This window comes from Phalacrocorax carbo, chromosome Z, assembly GCF_963921805.1.
Source record: "Phalacrocorax carbo chromosome Z, bPhaCar2.1, whole genome shotgun sequence".
In the NCBI taxonomy this organism is placed as follows: domain Eukaryota; kingdom Metazoa; phylum Chordata; class Aves; order Suliformes; family Phalacrocoracidae; genus Phalacrocorax; species Phalacrocorax carbo.
The window spans coordinates 13,762,917-13,776,915 of record NC_087548.1 but is presented as its reverse complement, the minus strand read 5'-3'; the positions used below and the strand labels follow the sequence as shown (position 1 = coordinate 13,776,915).

At 45.4% G+C, this 13,999-nt stretch overlaps 1 protein-coding gene across 1 annotated transcript in view; it reads left to right on the top strand.

Annotated features, from left to right (window-relative positions):
• The first annotated feature begins 732 nt into the window (after positions 1–732).
• Positions 733–13,999, top strand: part of PDZD2 (PDZ domain containing 2) — a 210,156-nt gene continuing 196,889 nt past the window's right edge. Inside the window, exon 1 of the mRNA XM_064437724.1 lies at positions 733–853. The gene's annotated coding sequence lies outside the window, so the exon portion shown is untranslated. The remainder of the gene's footprint in view (positions 854–13,999) is intronic.

Genomic DNA, 13,999 nt, shown 5'->3' with positions numbered 1-13,999 from the left:
ATCTGGGCCAAAATGTAACGTGATTACCTGGCAGAGAGTCTTTAATAAAGACAATACTTTAGAGACAATTTGGTTGATCTGAATTCTTTTTTTTTTAATTTTAGAACAGCAATACTGGAAACGTGCTCCCTGAGCCGTATACAGGGGCATGAGTCAGAAGGGGACTCTTGAAAGAAAACAGAGCCACTGACCATTTCCTTTTGCAGGGCCTAGGAAAAATGAACCTGAAAAAGCAACCAAACATTTCAAACTGCACTTTCATTTTAATAATCTGAAGTTTCTAGTACAAAGTGAAGCTTTTAAAAATTAAAAATGGATCTTTAACCTCTTTTTTACAAAAAATGGGCAATTCACTGTTCATTTAAATCCTCTTTGGAACTAGCACTGCCTGCTGAGTGAGAACAGAAGATAAAAGGGATACAAGGAAAATATTTAAAGGACTTAAATCCCGACGTGCCCAAAAATATTAAAAACCTGCACAGAACAACGCCTGCTCCTCGGGGGCCGGAGATTTCGATTGACTCCCCGGGCTCCAGCCGACCCCCGCCGGAGGCTCGCAGCCCCTCCGCCTCGCCGGCAGCCCGAGGTGCGACCGGGGGCTGCCGGGGGGTCCCGCCGAGTCCCGGGGAAGGTGGGGGAGCCCCTCCCAGGCGCCGCCCGCCCCGTCGGGCCGCCCCCGCGGGATCCCCGCACCTCCCGCCCCGTCGGGGCCGCCCCCGCCGCTCCCCGGGCCGGGCCGGGCTGGGCCGAGCGGGCAGCGCGGCGGCGCGGCGGGCGGCGAGGGAGCCGGGCCGCCCTGCCCCGGGGTGCCGGGCAGGTGTTGGGGTGCCGGGATCGCCCCGTCCCCGCCGAGGTGAGTGGGGGGGAGCGGCGGCGGAGCGGGGCCGCGGGCTAGGGCGGGGGGCGGCGGGCGGGCGGTCACTGCCCCGCTGGCGGCTTCGCTCCCGCGGGGACGGCGCTGGGCTGGGCTCTGCGTCCCGTCCCCGTTCTCCCGCCCCGGGGTGCCTACCGGCACAGGGGGGCTTCATTCCCCGGCGGTGGGTGAGGTGCAGCCCCCACGCCGGTGGAAGCGAAGCTCCATCTCCCGGTGGTCGGTCGCTGCCTCCCCCATTACCCTGGGGGCTCCATCTCCCGGAGTCGGCAGGGTGCCTCCCCCCACCCTGTGGCTGGGGCGCTTCATCTCCCCGCTGGGCGCTGGTGGGACGCAACCCCCCACCACGGGTGTCAGCAGGCTACCTCCCGCGTGACCCTTGGGGCTCCATCCCCAGGGCCCAGAGGGGTGCATTCCCCCCCCGTAGGGGGTCAGTCGGATTGTGTACCCCATCATTCTGGGGGCTCCATCCGCAGGGGTTTGGTGAGGTGCATCCCCCCGGGACCAGCAGGACTCCATGTCCAGGGGCCAGTGGCGTGCATCCCCTTGTAGGTCAATGGGGCAGGTGTCAGTAGGGTTCATCCCCCCAGGGTCGGTGGGGTTTCATTCCCCAGGGGGCTAGTGCGGGGCATCCCCTGGTCTGGGGGTGCATGCAGTGTCTCTGCCCTGACCTTGCTCTGCTGACCCTGGTGTGCCTGCATGGAGGGCAAGGGGCAGCTCCGTCCCCTGCTGTGACGCTTGTGCTATCTCCCCGTGCTGTGGATTAGGTTATGTCATGACAGTATATGTTACTGTCTTCCACTGCAGCAGGGCCCAGGGATATGAGCAAGAGGGGTGGTAGTCACATAAAAACACCCCCCCTGCCCCCCACCCCCTCTTCCCTGTATGCAGCAGTCTAATAAAATCAGACAGCATGAAACATCTGGCTGATATTTTTTTTCCCCCTAATCATCAGAAAGTAGTTCTCTGTGTCATTAAATACTGCTGTCCACACAAAGCAGGCTGTGATATATGCAGTGTTGTAAGCCCGGGAGCGGTTGTAGATGAGATATGTAAGAGGAAAACATCAAGAGCTGACCTCAAACTCTGAAGTTAACTGTGCTGCATCTGCTTCAAGTGGCCTCAGGTATTCTCTTAAACCTGGCTCAGTTTGTAACTATCTGACCATTACATTTGGCTGCAGAAAGCTCTGATGCTCCTTTGAAGGTGCCATAAAGCTATAAATGGCTTAATATAGCCTATCCCGTTAACCTCGGTGCTTTCCCTCGGCAGCCGTTTAATGAATGGCAACGCTCATGAATTTCTCTCAGTCAGACCTCTGCTTCTGTCTGGGGATTGTGCGGCAGGGTTGTGTGAGAGGAGATGTCCATGAGCCACCTCGCTCCCTCGTCCCTGGGGGCTGTGGGAGTTGGTGTGTGATTGACACAAGGGGTAGGTGTGCTCCGGCCAATGCAGTGGCAGCGGGTTCAAGTGTCCCTGCATTAGCCTCTTGATTTTAGTGGAGCCATCAGGGCTTGGGCTTTGTTTTCCTCCTGGCAAAGGAACAGCAGGAACAGCTGTGAGCAGATCTTCTTGTCAGAGTCCTAGACTGCTTTGGTCTAAGATCCTCTGCCTTCACTTTAAGGCAAACTTACACCTTTAAATGATGCCTGTAAGCCCTCTGCGATGTTCACTTTCATGAGCAGGATGCACATCCTTGCAAATATTGTGCTAATCCCTTGGGATGACTCACAGACTTTGCCATTTGTAGAGTGGCTTCACCCCCTCTTGCATGGGTCTTGAACTGGACAGATTATCTTCTGGGTAGCCAAAGCTCACAGTGCATGGAAGAATAGACTGCAATATTACTGAGGTAATATTTTTCTCAAAAACAAAATGCCTGAATGCAAATAGAGTGTAAAATGTGTCTTTGAAGTCTTTTTCTGTAAAATTATTCAGTGCTTAGCCTGGAGGAAACCTATATTTTTACTTCTATAAAACTCACGAACATTTTACAGAAGTGGGATGTGATTTTTTTCTCTTTTTACTTCAAATAAGAGCTAGAAGTCTTTCAATTTTCATGACCATGAGGTCCTTTTTGTGTTCCTTTTACAATGTTGACATGGGATTGCTAATCTGAAAAACTTGACATGTGAGTAGGTGTTTAGTCTGGTTTAGCAGCTCCTGAGCTGGCAAAGGCAGCCACCAGCAGCTCTGCCAGGGGCACAGCTGGGCTGAGTCCAGCCAGAGATGTGCAGGAGTCCTGGGGCAGAAATCAAGACTCTGGTTCTCTCAGTTGAGATGAACTAGGGAGAGAAGGTCAAAGTCCAAGTGATGTTGTGAAGGCTTTCCTAGGAATGCAGAGAGCTGCAGCTATCTCTCGTGGCAGGTATCTACTGCAGGGCTCATTTGGCAATGCCAGTGACATCAAACCTCTGTGTTGTAAGGGCCAAATTTAGAAGGTGTTGCGTGTTTTCATGATATTGCCATGGGTGTCTTGCTAGATTTTCAGTAGCTTTATGGAATAAATAAATGGCTCTGGGCAGGATTCTGGCTGGGTGCAAGAGTGCACAGTGTGTGCTGGGAGGTAAGAAGAGGCTTTAATGTAAGGTCCATCTGCCTTAGCTCATCTGCACAAGCATTGTGAAATGGTTTGTTCAGCTGAAGTAAAACTCTTCTTCACTTCCTGCCTTTAAAATCCAAGTCATGACATCTGTGAAAAAATAATTAGGGTTTTTTTTTGTTACTGTTTTAACTATAGTTCTTGTACACAGCATACTTTGTCTCTTGAAAGGTCAGTTGAGTTGCCCTAAATGGAAATATGTGGATTTTATCAGAGTAACATATGAAAAGGTCTTATAATGCAGGCACATTTCTAAATTGTTTCTGAATTTTATTACTAAAAGTACCTTTCTTTGGTGTATTTGTATACATTTCTGTACTAAATAATATTTCTGAATATTATTTCTGTCTTCAGTATAGGGCTTGTTCTTTTGCTAGGTTTCCTGCAGGTGTTAATAGGAACTCGATGGAGCATTATTAGATCAGCATTAGCATCTTACCTTTAGTGGGTTCAAACCACTAATAAAATCCACATAGACAACTGCAGCATTAAAAAGAAGAATTTTTAACTGGGCAGCATTGACTCAGGAAATGCAGATGCTGAGGCTCCAACAGCAGTATTAACTTGGCTGCAGTACACATCCTGTAAGCTCTTTTATGGCATACATCTCATAATGTAAACAGGAATAAGCACACAGATTAATGTATGGAGAGAGAGGGTAGAAAAGAGTATTCTTCTGCATTTGACCGCCCGGTCCATGTGACAGCTGGCTCTTATGTCGAGCCAGGGAAAGCCTGGTGCTGCCTTACACCGTGCTGGGCACTGTGTCCAGCACTGACTCAGACGTACCCAATTGCTGATGGAGTGACAATAACAGCAGTGAATGAGTAATTTGGGCTTTGTTTCTGTCAAAACAATACCATTGTAATGAATGGCATTTTGTTCCTTAAGCTCTGTGAGTTGTACTATGTGTGATCCCTAAGCATTCCGTTTTTCGTTATTCCCAACTGGCGTGCCTGGCCATGCTGAGGCTGCTGGGGTTGTATTGAAGTGCAGTGGCTTTGCTTTGGTGAGTCTCAGCTTTCTTCTCATATTACCCATGCTTTAACACAGCTCTCCTGGTTAATTTTAACTAGCTCATGTAAAAAAGTGATTACATGAATACTGTATTTTAATACAGATCTGCAATGGACCAAGCAGTATTGCTTTTTGTACTATGGTTTCTTAATTAAAAACTGTGGTATTAATATATTTCACTAAATTGATAAATTTAGCCTGAAGGTCAAATAGTCTAATCTGACCTTTGCTGTGTCACAGGACATGATATCTTGTGCAGTTACCACTGTACTGAGAGGAGATTTGCATGTGATGTGGTGTCATCTAGGGCAGAGCCTGTGGTCCTTCAGTGGCAGCTTCCAGCAATGACAAAGGCAGTTTGGGTGAATAAAATTAATCTGTAGTTACTGTCTGGGATAAAAGAATTATCCTTTTCTGTTTCAAAAGGGCTCCTAATCTAGTACCAATACACGGATATTGCTGCCTTGCTTTGACATTGTAAAGCTTTGCAAGGGAGATGGGAGCAGCTCTAATTCTGCAATCTAATACTTCTCCTGTTATACCTGCCTAATTGCAACGGCTCCTCTTTGGTGCAGTCTCCCAAAGATGCTGCTAGAGCACTGTGGTAAGCCATGCCAGTTGTGCTTTAATTTCATTACTATTTGATTTGGCCAGCAGTTTATTAACTTTCTCTGCAGTGTTAGACAGTTTGCAAAGGGGATTAGTACCTGGGTGGGTTACAGCATTTATTGTGTGTGGTTAATCTAAATTCCTTTTGAAATGAAATTGTATTAAACTAATTTGGCAAAACTTTGAAATTACAGTAAGGCTTCTTTTGATAATTGAATTTTTTTCCCAAGTAACTGTGCTGATTAAAATTATCATGATTCACACAGTCAGAATTGTTCAAATCAAAAAGAGCATCTGGATCCCACTGGTTTTGGTTTTGGCCATTTTTGCTTTGTGAGAAGTGAAGGTAGGCACCACATTGGGGTCCCACTATGGTGAACGGCTACTGTCCTCTGTCCGGTCTCAGAAATGGAGTAGTACCTTGTCAGGATTTGTGCTGGGGGAGTTACCAGAAAGAACAGCACTGAAAAATGAGAAAAGTGTAGGAAATGGTGTCTAACTACATTAAAGACTTGTGAAACTTCCTCCATTCTGCAAAAAAAACCCTGTAATTTTACAGAGTGGAGCCATCCTCCCTTTCTCAGACTGGGAAAAAGACCTATTCAATGTTACATTTTAGTCATATACAACACAAAGACTTTTGCTGTGCTGTTTAAAATCCAGCCTTTTTTTCAGCCTGTGTTCTGCTGGGATGTTTTCATCCAAAATGGACTGCTGAGGCTGACGGGAGCAGTCTGAAAAAGCAGCTCTAACCTTCCTTCCTGACACTTCAATAGTGACATCCACTGTGGGAAACTAGGGCATAAATGCATTAACACTTGTCACTGGGAAGAAAATCCTCTCTGTGATGGGGACCAGAAGAGAGTGATTCTTAGATTCGTGATAGAAATTGGTTTATTATTTATTTCAAAGTCTGTAGGTGCTGTTACAATGAAAAATTAAAGCGCACTTTGGAAAATACATGTGAGCTGACACTGCGCCAACCCCAAAGCCTTCCTGACCTACAAAATGGAGGAGAGCTTTGATGCTGACTTCACTCTTCGCAAAGTCTCAGGCAGGCTTTGCCCAGAAGTTTGACAGAGGTAGGACCTGTTAAAACAGATGCTGAACCCACTCTGTTTGCTGCTGCCTTCCAGGGAAAACATCCTGCCATTGCCTCCTGGGTGTCACACATCTGCACAAGAGCAGCGTAGCTGCTTGGTCTTCTGAAAATAATTTGGAGTTCACTAGATATCATCTTACCGGTGCCACCATCCCATTGGAAGCTGTCTGTAAGTTTAGCAATGCTCTTGTCTTCTTAACCTCCAAGACAGACAGGTAGAAGACAGCCTGTGCCCTGCTGGAGCAGAATTTCTCCATGCCTTCAGCTGCCTGCAAATATAATAGCTATAGAAATCAGGAATTGTGATCTGACTGCAGGAAGGGGTTAACATGTTGCTGCTTCTCTCTCAGCTCCCAGAGCAAAAGTGATTGTCCAGTAGCATGGGGTAATTCTAGCTCTAATAGCAAGCGATATATTTTACTGGTTGTGGTAGTCTTGGGGTGACCAAGGAGTGATTTGTTGGGATATTTATGTATTTCTCAATACAGTCAAAGATCAAATAAGAGACTTCAAAATGGTGTGGGTTTTGAGAGACCTTTTGTCCAAAGTCTGCACCAAAACACAAACCCCAAAGGCTTTGCTTACTTAATGCAGGCCTAACACTCTGATGCAAATGGTGTAGCCCCAGCAGCATAGTTCTGCTGGCCCAGCAGCTTTAATGGGGGCTGGCAGGAGCTCTCGTGGCAACTGACCTCATATAAAAGAGTCAAGTCCCTGTCTCATCTGAACTCAATTCCCGTCATGAAGGATGTCAGATGACAAGTACGACAGGTATTAAACATTAAACATTAACCAGCTGTTTGTCTTTAAAATACTAATCCTGGTATTGTGTTTTTACCTGTTTTACCCAGTGTGCCTGGTTCTGAAGGACCTGAGACTTTCATGAGTGATGAGTATCTATTTTGTGGTCATACGTACTCCAGATCTGCAGTGCCAGGTTGCAGCTCTCGAGCCCTCCTTGCAAGTGTTTCTTCTAAGGATATCCTCACCGTGTTTACCTGGGAAAACAAACATGTGGGTGGGCTGACTTCAGGCTAGCTTCCAGTTTGTGTTGCAGGCTCCCAACAAAATAGATTATATTACCCTTCTTTAATCATCTTCCCACCCTTTCCTGTTCTGGTCTTTGCAGTAGGAAAGCAAATGATTTAATCTGCACCACTGAGCAACCTTCCTCCATATGGATTGCACTTGGATCCTCCACTTCTTGGGGTGCGGAGCTGAGCAGGGAGGTGTCTTGTTGGTATGATGGGGCTTGGGCTGCGGGATGAGACGTGGCACGTCCCATTCCAGCAGCAATCCATCTCCCCTCTTGTATGGAGTAACAGACATCCTCCTCTTTCTCCTCTGAATAAAACTACAAGCATTTCTATATGGGAAATCTGTCCCATAGCCCAGCTGGAGATAAATAAATGCAACAAACTAATGGGTGGCACTGCTCCAAAACATACAGTTATGCCGGCTGGTGTGCTGTCGCTGCTGTCAGGTGCAGGGCTGTGGGTAGCTGGGTGTGATGGGCTTGTCTTGGCTCGCAGCCCTGCCTTTCAGTCCACGTCCACATGCTCATCAAAGGATTTAAACCTCTATACAGTGAGTAGTCTTAAGTGTAGTGAATCACAGCTCCGGATAGCTAGGATGGAAGGGAACTGCTGGGTCATCTAGCCCTCTGCATTACTTTCAGAAGGATCGTTCCTAATTAAAGAATGACTAGTGATTGCAAGATGTCTTATTTGGGTGGTTTAATAAATTGCCATCCTCTCTGTGAGAAGTGAAAGTGTATTTACTAATGTGGCTGTAAATGTCTCAGCTGTGGGTGGTTATTTACTGCACTATTCTAATGCAAATGTTTGTGGTTATGTTTGCATTGATCATGCAGACAGTGCACACAAATTTTATTTCTTGGCATATTTAGGCTTTTTTTTCTCCTTCTTGCTGTATCTGTTCCACTGTACACTACGTAAAAGAAATTGCTTGATGTGTAGTTGCCTGTCACTCAAGTCCCATTTTACAATATAGAGGGCATCAATTAAAATATTCTTCCTCCTTCAATTAATTTTGATTCTTGAGGGTGAGATATTAGTGCTTGTCTGGAGAAAGTTCCACTAGATCATTTGGTACCTTACACATTTATTTACTTTTAAATGTATTCTAAGTGAAAGGTAATGGCCTGTAGTTATAACCGACGAAAAGAGCATTCACTGTCAGAGCCGTATGGCTGAGTGTGGTGCTCCCAGCGTGGACCCAGCTTGAGTGCTACAGTCTGACGGATGTGAAATCACCGGTTGTACACTGCCAAAGAGGCAACAGCTGCCCTCTTGTAATGTGTGCCCTGAGGCGTGAGGTAGGGAAAGGTTTAGGTGTTGCAGTTGCAATTTTCCCAGATGAACTGTTCGTGCAAGTTTATTTGTTAGTCCTAGGCCCCATATCTTCTACACAGCTCTTTTGTGGATGTGAGCAAGCATTAAAAATGGTAGTTCAGGTTGAGAAACACATGGAAGCTCTTTAGAGTCGATATTTTGTGTTTGGAATTGTCCTTTAATATGGTAGCGGCTTTTCAGTGTGTACAGAGGCTTTGGAAAAATGGAGTCTGTGAGTAGGAAGTCTTGCCTTGAAACGGCCTGCTTTGTGATTAATGATTTTATCTGTAGCCTTTTAATACCTCTCGTAAATGAGATGATAGTTCAGAGGTAATTGCTCTGATGGGAGGTAGGAAGCACTACTAGTTGGAAAATATGATGTGGCATCTTTCAATGTCTCTCCTGAATGTTTGTTGGGGATAGTCCTACCTCAGGGTAGGGGATGGCCTTAAATCTAATGGAGCTCCGATTAGATGCCAGCTGATTATGTACCTAATATATAGTGAGTAAAGCTATTAGTTTGGATCTTGCAAGCACACAAAGAAATACAGAAAAAAGTTAGGAGGCTTTTCGAACTGTATGTACCATTAGATAGCCAAGACAGTGAACATTATTTTAGCTACTGGCGATGGTACCGCCATGGGCTCGTACTCACAAGGCTATGCCTGGATCCATTGATTTCTTTTGTGGGGGGGAGGGAGGGGGCTGCAGCTTGTTCTAAAAACTAATGTAAGATGCTAAGACCAATTAAACTATTATTTTTTTAATTGTTAGTTGAAACTTTAACTCAATGAAGGCTGGAAACAACAGAAATGACTGTTAGCCTGTCAAAACTGAACTTGAGATTTTCTGTGGAAGACCTAACATTTGACTCAAAAATAGCTGGTTTCATTTTGGTCTGTAATTGCCTGGAGTTTGCCGGGATGCATGGACTGCCGAAAGCAGTTGGTACATCAAGTCCATTGTGTATGCTCTGAGTGTCAATGCTTGTGTATGTTGTGTTAAGTGTCAATATCCCTCACTTGTGGAAAAAAATTATCCATTTGGGCCCATTTCTGCTCAAGCCAGAGCAAACCTGGAACAAAACCCCATGGCTTTTACAGTCATCTTTTTCTTTCAGCTCCTGCTTCTATTTATTTTATGAAGCTGCTGGCACTGCAGGGACAGTTCACTCTTCCTGTACCGCAGATGGAAACTTTCTGTTTGCTGGGAGGTGCAGCTGCAACCTGTATTTGGCAGCTTATATTGAGGAGCAAATTGCATTCCCAGTTGAAATGAGCACTGTTTTTCTTAAATAAGAACTTGTTTAAATGGAATCAGGTTAAAAACCAACTAAGAGTCTTTATGGAAGAGCTTCCATTTTGTATATACATGGCCTGGCAGGGATGTGCACAAGCATGCCAGCATTTGGGAGAGGTGACTCTTCACAATGGGGTCCCTGTCTCCTCCACAAAGCTGCCCAAGAAAGAGCAGCTTCTCAGTTCCCCTTAAATCTGGCCAAATTTTGAAGCGTGGGTGAGAAAAGTGGTCTAGCTTGTGTTGATACAAAATGAATGTAGGTTTTTCCGTGACCTGTTTGTTTCACTGAAGAATGTGTAGGGACAGTCTGATCTGGTGTGTTGAGAAAGGCTTATAAAAGCATTCAGGCCCATAAGCAGCTGCTTCTTCTGGCTGCTGGCATGCTTTCTTCTGCCTACCTGGTGTGTCAGGTATAAGCTGCTGCTTAGTCTGAAGTGATGTCCTAAAGGACATGTGTTTCCATGGATGATGGGCACAAGCCTGGAAGAATGAACTCTCTCCCTGTGCTAGCAGTCCTCTTGCTTCGTACTGCTGTGCATTGCAGGAGCCCAAATTGCTATAAAAAATACAAGGTGATCTCAGGACCTCTACTTGCCTCTTAGTCTTCCCGATCACTTTGGTATTTGAAATTTCTCCCCTGCTCTCCTGTTGCTATGAAGAAAAGTAAAACAGGCAGGAGACACCAATTACATGCTTGAGAAACAATGAAAGTTTATGGTATTGGAAATGCTGCCAAAACATGAAAAGGAGAGGGAAAGGATGAACCTGGGGCAAAAAAATCCCCACATTTTTACATTTCTTACATTGTGTGTATCAGTAGTGGATGGAAAATTGTTTCAGACAAAGCTGTGAATTTTGTTTGTCCTTATAAAAACACTGTAATTTTTTCTAAAGCTTCCCTTTGAGTGTTATGGCCAACCTCATTTCACAGCTAGATATATTAATCTCAGTTAAATGCAATGGACAAAATCACAAAACAACTGCTTAATATTATAGGCAGCTTGCATAAACATGAATTATTAAGGTCACAAAAGCTCCTAGAAACCAGCAGAAATGAGTGCACCGTTGCATTTCTTTTTTCAAAACATGCATTAATTAATAAGGGGCTTAGTGCCCAGCCTGTTTCTCCCCCCCTGCCTGCGTCAGATTTTGCTTTCATCAAGTGGAGGGGGAAAGTGTCACTTCTCCCTCCCCCCTTTTCTTTGGCTGAAGCACAGAAAGGTGCCAGACTTCATCCTACACAAGTCCATCATTCACAGCTGTGACATCCTAAAATGCTCAGGCGGGTTGTGCTGGGGGTGTCACAACAGCAACACACCCTCCAAAATGGCCAGGAGTTTCATTTCATGCCTGCCTGGCCTGCCTGCATGCCTGCTGGGACAGGAGTAGAAGACTCATGTCAAGTTGCCAGGAGCTAAAGAGTGGTCACACTCACACACTGGGGCAGTGCAGAGAGGGCAAGGTGCTCACAGAAGGAGTGTGGAAGAGGAGAAGACAATGAGGGGGGTGTGGTAGTAGCTAGAGGTCCAATCCTCCCTCTGGAAGTGTCATGCACCCCAGTTTGTGTAGATGTGGACATCATGTCTGCTGTTGGACCCCTCCACATTACATGGACGTAGGCAGCATGTGGTAGCTGTGGTGGCCCTGGGTTTCAGAGGTGCAGGAGCCTTTGGAGGGAATTCCTCTCCAGCCCTTTCCAGCATAGCAAAGAATAGTAGGAGCTTGACTGGGAAATGGGACATGGGCTGCTCTGCTTGAGGGGCCAAGCCCTGCTTGTATGCAGAGTAAATTCAAAGTGCATGTAAATATATGTCAAAGTCGATACCGGGAGATGTTTGCAGCAAGGAGTTGAAGAACAAAAACAGGAATAGAGCAATGTTAATCCTTTTATTATTTCAGTTGTGGTGCTGGCTGGAGTGGAAGCAAGTCAGACTAACTGTAGGGAGGGAAGAGGCTGCAGTGACTGAGGTGGGAGACAAGGAGAACCGCGATGGGGAATGCTGGTGGTGTGGGTGGTGAGGGAAGGACAAATCTCAGTGAGCTTATGCAGGAAGAAGCAGCTCAGGTGAGAGAGCCTATGTTTGGGCACGAGGATGTCTTCAGAGCTGGTCCTAAAATGTCAAAAATATTAAGAGGTAGGAAGTAAACTTGTGTGTAAGGGGGTTGAGTCTTAGGATCCTGGAGATAGCAAATGGCTTGAGATTTTCTTGCCTCTGAGGCAGGCACCTCTCTGTGCTTGTCATGAGTCAGTGCAGAGAAGATGGGGACGAAGGTACCTCTCCTTCTGGGGTCGTGGTATCTGCAGAAGAAACTCAGATATCCAGGATCTGGATTACTGAGCTCCAGAAAGATGAAATATGGTGGGTTTTTTGCCTTGCTGGATTTTAGTGAGTCCACTTTTTCTTCGTGCCCTATCGTGAAAATGTCAAGACATCAAATACAGCACTTTAAAAATCTTCCTAGGTACCACACCTGCTCTTTATGTGTGAGGCATCTAATTTCTGCAGCAGCTAGAAAAACAGTTCAAGGAGAGACAAATGTTAAAGCCATTACTCAAATACCTCTGGTCTGGGGCCAGTACCTAGTTTTAATGTACCAAACACCGAAGAGGTTCTTTGGAATGAGTTTGAAGGGAAGAGCTGCTTCTACCATGGTGGAAGGTAGGACACAAAGTCCACGGTGCAAACATTTACTCCACAGGAAAATGCTTATGGGGGGTGCCTTGTTAAACAGCATGAAAAATGTTTGTCCCATGCTTGATTCCAGCATGGTTTCTGAAAATAACTTGACAGGGGGGGCTTTTGATATATAATAAAAAAACTCTAAGCAGCAAAGGGGCTTTAAAACAAGCAAAGACTTGACATATCTGTTAATATGCAGGGTAGCAGTGCATTAATTTTAAGGCATGATTTTTAGTTGTTGCTTTTTTTTAAATGAGGACACTAATTAAAATTAATTGATTTATAAATGTTTCTGCATCCAATTTTAAAGAGTAAATAAAACATTTGATTTGTCTGTCTCTTTTCTCATCATGAGACAATACAGGCCACGTAACCTTTAACTCTTTAAGGTAATGAGCAGATAAAGCTGTCTGAAATGATTTACTAAAAGATATAAAAATTGGTTGCACAGCGGAGATGACTTTTAAAGAGCAGGGAAGATGGCAGCGGGAATGTCGGGAGTGCTTCAGTGCTTGCCTTTGGGAGCCAAACTTAAGTGGATTTATCCCTGTGTATTTTATAATGCAAATTTTCACTCTGAGAAATGCACATCAAGGAAGGCAGCCAACAGACAGCTCGTTTTCGTGAGACGGGTGGGAATGGAGGGCAGGGAGGCAGCTGGGGCGAGAAACCACTCAGGTTTGCAGCTCCCAAATCCAGGAAGGATTTGCGCTGGAGGGGTTGGGAAACAAGAGAGGTGGCCAAGTGGATCAGATGGACCCCTCCTCAAAGATGCCATATTTGAATAATTTCTGTGATGAAAAAAAAAAAAAAAAAAGGGCTTATGGCAAAGAAACTCTTTGAAGTTTTAGTTCTGTGACACTTGAGACTGCAGCGTTGTCAACACTGAAGATATTATTCTGTGCTTTGTTTAAAAAGGAAGCTAAACACGACCTTGGGTCTGTGATTGTTGGTACCTCCTCAATGTATGTTAATTAGTAAAGACCGTGAGAAAAGTAGTACAGCTGCTGAGGGAACTATATAGTCTAATTTTTTTATGTGTTCCAGATATTATCAATTCTGCCTACAGATCTTTTGTGCAGTTATAGCTGTGTGGATGTTGCCAGTGTCTGTGCAGTCATGCACCCTGTTAAGGCACTTGCACATACAGTGGTAGCAAAACTGTAAAAAACTCCCCAAAACCCCAAAACAACCAAAAAACCTGTATAGATGATATTTTAAACTGTGACATAATCTGTGTGCTCCACTCCATCTCAGGCCACACAGAAGGGAAGAGATAGTATGGGGCATGTCTGTTGTGTGTGAGGATGCTCCCCTCTGCTTTCATATGCAGATTTTTAATAAGAAGAGTATGCATCTCTGCTTCTTGTCACTCCTAACCCTGGGATGTTTTGCAGTCCTCACCATCTTCTATCAGTTTCCTGCTCTTTGGTCTTGATGTCTGCTCTTTATAAACCTTCCAGC